Source organism: Macrosteles quadrilineatus, unplaced genomic scaffold (genome assembly GCF_028750875.1).
Source record: "Macrosteles quadrilineatus isolate MER2022 unplaced genomic scaffold, UCM_ALF_1.0 Scaffold_2__2_contigs__length_208266976, whole genome shotgun sequence".
Lineage (NCBI taxonomy): Eukaryota > Metazoa > Arthropoda > Insecta > Hemiptera > Cicadellidae > Macrosteles > Macrosteles quadrilineatus.
The window spans coordinates 52,138,217-52,146,365 of record NW_026542595.1 but is presented as its reverse complement, the minus strand read 5'-3'; positions in this window follow the sequence as shown (position 1 = coordinate 52,146,365).

Genomic DNA, 8,149 nt, shown 5'->3' with positions numbered 1-8,149 from the left:
TTTTCGTTTTAAAAATGGCGGCATTTCTTTTTTAATCAATATTTTGTTAATACTCTGTGTTTCCTATACCAATGCACTTAGCCCTTCTCAGGGTGAATTTTCTTACTTGTTATAAAAATTAGCTTTACTCTAATATACTACAAGTACAGATTTTTTGAAACAACAAAAATTCCAAAAAAATTATTTTGAAAGTTTGCAATTGCCCACTGTTCAAAATTTTCAAATGGAAACATACAGTAGACTCCCTCTTATCCGGACTCCTCGGGAACGAGGCCAGTCCGGATAATGGTTTTTCTGGCTAAACCGACGTCCCCAAAAACTCGTTAAAAACGGACCATTTACTGTGATATTTGACTTTAGGAGAGCATTGTATTTATACACGTGATCACTGGTCTCAAATCTTTCCCACGAGAACAGTCGTTTCAGTACCGTCCACTTCCTGCTGATCTAGTCCAGTTAAACCAATGTGCTGATAAAAATTGTCCGGTTAAAGAGATGTTATTTCCGCCGAGTGTAGTCCGGTTAAACCGATGTCCAGTTTAAAGGTGTCCGGATAAGAGGGAGTCTACTGTATGTCAAAAGGCACATCATTTTATAGGTTTTTAAAATTCTGAACAACTTTGTAATTTACACTTTCTTCGTATCTCTTTAAGTTTTTGTATAAATAACAGAAAACCTAATTTTCCTATATCAAATGCATGTTATTTGGGTTTAACAATAAAAAAATTTGGCTTATCCCTAACCCTTGTATACAGTACTTACTATCTTCGACTATTAATATAACTAATGTTTAAATAGTTTAAAAAAACAAACATATCCTGCATAGAATTTTTTTTTATTCATCATTTCGGCTTGTCCATTCAGCCGCTCTTGATTGTTAACTTTAATTCTGATTCATGTCAAGTTGGGTACTGGAGGGAATTTTCCCAAATTTGAACCATATTCTGCAAATTACTGTATGTAACTAACAGCAAAATAGCTTTAGAAAATTAAACTCTTTGTGTAATTAATACATTGTTATTTTGTGAATAACACAGGCCTTTATGTCAAAATATAAAATAGGGGTTTAACAATGGCAAAAAGTATAATTAATATTTTCAGTGCTTAGATATTTGAAATGGGCCTTCAAAACGATTTACGCTATTGTTTCTTTAATGACCAAGATAGGCAAGACAATATATGTTGGTTTCCTAATGATATTAATTCATAAAACTAAAGAATACTGGATTAAATTAATGTCAGGGAAATTTTTGTTTGCAATGCTGTAAATCTGCGTCAAATTCCGCTCATACTCGTTGCATTAATTTGGTCTGTTGCTAGACAACAAAGATAATACAGTATTTATTTAGCTTGTTAAAGCCGTGTTTACACTGGAGTTAATAACATAAAGTTAATTAACTTTTGTTATTAACCGGCAGTTATTAACAAAAGTTAATAACAGAAAGTTATTAACAAATTATTTTGTACTTCAGTTTTTGTTAAAAACATTTATGTTAAAAACATTAAGTCACTCCGCCAGTTTATTGAAAATCAAGACAGACAAAACACAGCTCATTAACTTCCGTTTATCAAATCATTCAAACCGATCAAACAGTGGGTTTAGTCTCCTTCTGGACGAAACTGAGGTCCTGAGGTCCACCCTACACCAAATGTCAAGTTCCTTGGATTGATCTTAGACGAGAATCTTAGATTTCCTGACCATATCAAATACATAAAAAAAAACTCAGTTCTAGTAATTTCGTTCTGCGTAACCTCAGGAACAATGACAATCTGGAGATATTGTTGACGGCATACTATGGGCTAATTTATCCTCACTTAGCATACGCCGTTCCTATTTGGGGTTGCGAGTGCCAGCAGACTAAAATGTTGTTTAAACTCCAAAAAATAGCTGTGAGAACTGTTTCTCTAAAAAGGCGCAAATCATGCCGTAAATATTTTTTCAATTCAAAAATTTTGACATTCCCATCTATTTAAATTCTTGAATCTTTAACATTTCAGAGACAAAAATTTTCTAAATTTGACTTTTCTATAAAAAACCAATACACATTGCGCAATTCACATACATTACCAATTCCTAAACATTCAACAACATTTTTCAAGAAGCACTTACTGTGCAATGGCATAACACTTTTTAATTCACTTCCACTTCCTCTTAAACTTGAACTTAAACCTGTGAAAATTAAAAAAAACAATTAAAATCTTTGTTGATAAAGTTTACCTGTTACAGCGTCCAAGAATTTGTAAATAAAATCAGCTCGATGAATAGTGATCTAGCCTAGATATGTATATAAAACTGTATAACTTTAAGTACTGTATAAGACCTCTTTAAATAGTTCTTAAGCATATATAAGCTAACTTTTATTTAATGATGACTTAGCCAATACAAATTGTACAATATTTTGTTAATTCTGGCTTATAAATGATTTGATTTGATTTGATTCCATGTGTTTCGTCTGCTGCAGTTGGTACTGAGGGCCGACTAGCGCGCTCTCTGTAGGACGATGCTGGGCGCGGGGGTTGCGGGGAAAAGAGAGGGATCTGTTATTAACAAAAGTTAACGCGCTAAAAGAGACCATTAACTTTTGTTATTAACATTTGTTAAAAACATAACACGTTTCCTTTGATCTTTACCGACTGATGGATAACATAAATCTTGTTAACAACAAGGAATTTTCTATTAAAAACACGAGTTAGGCCTATTAACTTTTGTTAAGATAAATTTTTGGCAATTCTGTTATGTTAATAACTTTTTGTTAAAAACACGTGTTATTAACTCCGGTGTAAACGCGGCTTAATAGGTCTTGTGCCTAGAAAATGTGTCAAAGATATTAATGTTGGGTATCATGAAGTTTAAAATTGACAAAGTAAGTTTGCCTGATTTAAGTAATTTTTTTCTCCTACTTTCCTTAATGTACAAGTTAATATAAATGAATATTTTCAATGATTATAGCCTATATTTTTTAAATGCATTATTTTTATTGTATATATTATTCCATTGTCCCTGGGTAGTTACAAATAAAACATAGACAATAAGTAATTATATCAAGAAACCAAGAGTATATTATTTTTTAGTATGTGTGTTTGGGAGTTGTAAACCAAAAACTAAACAAAAAATCAACTTTTTGACTAAAGCATTTTTGCTTAGTTAAATTTTTATTTTTATGACTGAGTGGTATCCATGGACATGAAATTGTATAGGTACTTAACATTCTAAATTGTTTCAATAAAGAAAATTTTGAAAATCCTACATTGTCATGTAAAAATTTACAGTATTTAAAGTTTTATATATTTTAAGTAATAAGACATAAAAGTTACGCTGGTGTAGTATGGCTTTTGTTCAAGGAGCCCTCATTGTTGTTATAACAAGTTTGCTTGGATTTGGTTCATGTTTTGATCTGTACAGCACCATAAAATATGTGTTTAAAAATGATAACTCTAAGGTTAAAAAGAAACGTCTGTCTCAATCGGAAAAGTGGTTAGAAGATATCAGAGCTCATAAAAAAAATTTGGTTTACCAAGAAGCAGAAAGGACAAATGAAGGAAACGATACACAATCATTTCAAACTAGTTCAACAGATCGTAATGAAAAAAAACGTATAAATGCCGATAAGCCATCCACTAAGAAATTTGAAAATCCTCAATCTGTCTCAGTGATAACCAATCCAAAATTGAGAGTTAATGAGGTTACAATAATAGAAAATATTCCTGTCAGATCGTCATATGAAGTTACCACAAAAACTAGTAAAGATAGATCAATTAAACGAAATAAAGCTATAAATCAACAATTGATTGATGCTAAGGCGACTTTAAGAAAAGTCAATGCTAGAAACAATGACGGAACTAATGTAACACCAAATGTGAAAGTGCATCCACAAACTAATGTGAGGGCATCAAATTCAAAAACTCCAAAAAGAATACCAGGTCTCAAGGCAAGAGATGATGAAGAAATATCTGTCTCCCTTACTTCAAATACTAATTATTCTAAGCATACTGAAATACTGCCAAAAAATGTTGATCCTGATAAAAGACCCAAACAAATCTATGGGAATCAGAACCAGAATGTAGATAATACTAATCAGCAATAGTATAAGACAGACTACTTTAAATAACCATTAATTTACTACGTTAATTTTTAGATCTAAATAATACAGTATATTTTATTATGACACTATTGGTATTACTTGCACTGATAAACAACCTGCCAGCATAATAGTCCCAGATTAAGCTACGATTGTGCTAGGACGCTGGAGTCTGGGATGCTAGCGGGGCATTAAATCAAATGGGAGCGATTAGACTAGGGATGCCAGCGTTGGATGCCAAAAAAGCCACCAGAGTAGCTGGGACGCTGAAATTTGTCCTATGACTTTTTGCCTCCCGGGATGCACAAAATCGGTTGTGGGGCATTGGTGCAAATGTGGCGCAATATACTAGGCTACTAGCATCCAAGACGCTGTCTTTTGACATGTGCACGAATATAAGAAATAAGCTATTACCGTAGGTCTCATGACCTGGACCAGGGACCGATTTACTTTTTCGATTTGATGTCCTCAGAGGCCAAAAACACCATCCGTTCATAATGTTATATATGTATACAGGGTGATTGGAACTCAGTGTGACAAAAATTTTTTTGTGTAACTTGATAATAGTACGTTTTTGTTAACTCATACTGTGAATACTTATTTAGGCTACCTACAATACAAAACCAATGATAGATTTTAAGGTATAATAAAATAATGTGTTTAACGGTTTGCACTGCAAACAAAAAGCTATCACAATAGTTCCAAATCTGTCAATAGGGTAATTTTCTAACATATTTTAGTGAAATTATAATCAGGCAATTGGAAATTCGCTCAGTCTATAGGTTTGCTGTAGCAGGGGGGTTATTTTACTGTTTACACAAAAATAAATCAAAAAAAATAAAACTCAGGAAAAGGGCCTCGGTTGATACGGCAATGATTATAGAATCTTAATTATTTCCTACATCCATGAATGATTTATTTTACAATGAATTATTCCCTGTAAAATATTATTACAGCATTTCACAAATATTAGAACAGACTCAGTATAGACTTCAGTTATTAGTAACTGAAGGAATCCTATAATGGAATTACATTAACATATAGTTTGACAGTTCCATTTAAGTAATGTTAAATGATGTTTACATTCGGGCTAGTGACATCATTATTTTCAATTTATTTATAATCCTTACCCTCTCTGTTCTATTTGTACAGTATTTAATATGTTTGCACCAGCTGTGTGAAATTGTGAAATCAACATTCATTTTCCTACAGTCACCCGACAAAGTTGGCTTCCTTGTACTGTTTATAGTACAGAAAGCTGCTAATTGCTGCATAGTGCATATTTATACTTTATCGTACGGTCGTACGGTTTATACTTTGGCGCACATCAGGATTCCAACGAAACAACACAAAACAGCATGGTTCTATTATGCACCTTATCCGTGTACGCTTGGAAATAGGTTAGCAACACTTAAAGATAATAATACTATGAGCAGCTGATTGACTATTATAACTACAATTTAACCTGTCATTTCATGTTGTGACTGTAGGAAAAATATAATGTGTAACACGAGTGCAAAAGGCCTTTGCTGCACTCGAGATCATTCCGCACGAGCCGCGGGCGAGTAAACATTGCTCTCGTGTGCAGCAAAGTGCCACTTTGCTCACTAGTTACACAAATAACTATTGACAGTTAGTTAGTTCTTCTTGTTTACGTTTTTATACCTTGTAGGTTTGTTCTTTTTTACCATGGATACCATCAATCAATATTTACTTTTAAATCTCTCACCTCAAATTTTTGAAAGCCCACGGGGCAGAGCCCTAGGTCAATATCAAAACGGGAATAGTTGTACATGTATCCTCGTAGCTGTAGCTTTTGTGTGCAATTTGAGCCCAGTCGGTTCAGTAGTTTTTGAGATTAGCTCGTACAAACACACACACACACACACACACACACACAGACACCACCCTCTTCTTTATAATAGTATACGAGGTGTTAGCCCGTCCTACGTACGGGAGTAGTCAGTTAAAACTGTGTATAATTCAGAACAGCTTACTCGCATAAAAACAAATTTTATTGCAGCCTACAGTAGGAAGTAATTTATCAATTTGAGAAGTGTATAGGCCTAGTCAACGATATCACCTTCCAATTCCATCGCATAATTGCCTCTTCCTTAATCAATATCACCACAATACAATTACTCATACTATACACAATTTCCAGTGGGTCTGAATAGAAACTTCCTAAAATAAAACGAAAGCATCCAATAAAATTCACAGTACACATAATTATAAGGTTAGTGTCCTGACATCATTAAACTAATCGTCCACACATATCCTTTATATCAATTTCACTGCATCAATTGCTAAATAAATAAGTGTAAACAAAGAAAAGTAAAAACAACAACATATAGTTTGTTTTGTAAACAGCTGAGTCAAAAATAAAATAATATAAAAAAAGAACTGATCACATGTTGAAGGAATTTAAAACGTAAACATGCTAGTAAAGCTAGTGACGTAATTAATTGTCTATGTTTATTATCCATACCGTTATCAGTTCTAATATCCTTGATAATTAAACCACCCTCATTGAATCAATGTACATCGTAATTCCCCATATTCATTTATTTGAACTATAAAATATTCAGCTCCTCCAAACGTAACCACAACTAAACACACGCCAAACAACTTTTTAAAACGTGTAAAAAATGGATTTTCCTACCCTTTCCTAAAAAAGTTGAGCAGTATAATAATTTGCATATCCTTTTTTTAAGACTCGTGTACAGAGCCTCGACTTGTATACATCCATGGTGTTACTTTTCTCGGTGGTCTACTAATCTTACTTATTTCCTAAAAATCAATGACAAATCAGAGTAAATAAAATAACCTCATAACTGGTACTACAGAGCATTTTCTATCTAACCAGCTGTTAGTTAAAGAAAATTAGATTGCACTAAAACAAACCGAAGATTACAAAGATTTATTTAAAAAATCCTTTAAACATCCTAGTATGTTACCTATGTATATTTAAATAATCTGTCATCCTCTTATCGAAGGATTGAATGTATCAATGATTAGCATTACACATAGTATAAATAAGTGAACCCTTAGTATGTCTTTTAATTTTATCCAAATGCTGAATTTGTGTTACAAACGCTGAATGTTTACAGCTGTTATGTTAAACAAATTATATTACACCAAAAGCTAGTTTAGAATCTTAGCGTCGGCTGCTAGACTTTTCAAAAATTAAAACTTAATTTATAAATTACTGGGACCCTAAACTAAAATTATGGCTTCGACATTCCCTAGTTCTCAAAATTATCTTTCTTTCAACACAAAAATCATGAAAATCCGTCGAGTGGTTGATTCAGAATCGTGAAATAAAAAAACCCTGTTTCGTTTTAATATTATAGATAGATAGATAGATGTCACTGCCTAAGGTCCGGTTATGGTTTCCAATTTTTAAACATTTAAATTTAATTCAACTATCTGTGTTAAGTTACATGAAATTGTTTTTAAATTAGCCAATATTATTTTTTGTTTATGCCAAAACTTTTCTACATGCATGAAACAAGATCAAAGATATATAAAGTTACCAAAAAATAAATCCTAAATTTCGGAAGGAAATCATTTTTGGGTCTTTTCCGTTGAAACACAAACTTATTCAGATCTCTTGATACTTATTTGAGAGGGATAATATTGTGTCATATAATAAATTATAAAAATTAATAATCCATATCAATGTATTATAATATAATAATAATAATGAATAAAATTATTATTAAAATAAATAATAATATAATAATGATATATTATTTTGTGTGGATATATCGGGATTGAACTTATTGCTCTCATATGTTATTTGTCAACTAATAAGTTACAAGTCAATTTATCTGTAACTCAATAAGAAAAAAAAGCACTTTGTGATCAAACAGAAGAGAAAGGGGTACAAATGAAAAATCCATTAAGATATAACTACTATCAAGTCGGATTTTGGAAGGAAAACAAGCTGTATAGCCTCCAGCACTTCAGCTGGCCATCCTATAACTCATTTCTCATCAGTATCCAGTTTACATGGCCTTCATCACTCTCCTCGTCCTTGCCCAGTCTTGCTACAGTGTCTCCGTCCT